General features: G+C 31.4%; 1 protein-coding gene across 1 annotated transcript in view; it reads right to left on the bottom strand.

Moving 5' to 3' along the window:
• LOC119588620 (ankyrin repeat domain-containing protein 65-like) overlaps positions 1–328 on the bottom strand; it is a gene marked incomplete in the record, with an annotated part of 23,463 nt that overhangs the window by 1,102 nt on the left and 22,033 nt on the right.

Below are 328 nucleotides of genomic sequence, written 5' to 3' on the forward strand. Positions count from 1 at the left end.
GTCAGTTGGTTTGAATTTCCTTGCACAGACATCAGGTTGTGGGTCCAGTATGTGTAATCCCTTTTCAAAATTAGGCTTTATAAGATGTCTCTTACCACAAAGAAACACTTATTGCTGTATGTTCATATATCACAAAAAAGACAAAAAAAGCCAATCAAAAATATCGGGAAAAAATGAAATATATCTTTTTCATATTTTTCGGGGTAGATGTGCACAAAGGCTACGACCTTTGAAAAAAAAATGTTTTCACCCCATAAAAAAGTAAACATTACCTAAATCAGTTTTATATATAAAAAACACATTATATATACGAGGCATCTATGAACAG

This window comes from Penaeus monodon, chromosome 24 (genome assembly GCF_015228065.2).
Source record: "Penaeus monodon isolate SGIC_2016 chromosome 24, NSTDA_Pmon_1, whole genome shotgun sequence".
Lineage (NCBI taxonomy): Eukaryota > Metazoa > Arthropoda > Malacostraca > Decapoda > Penaeidae > Penaeus > Penaeus monodon.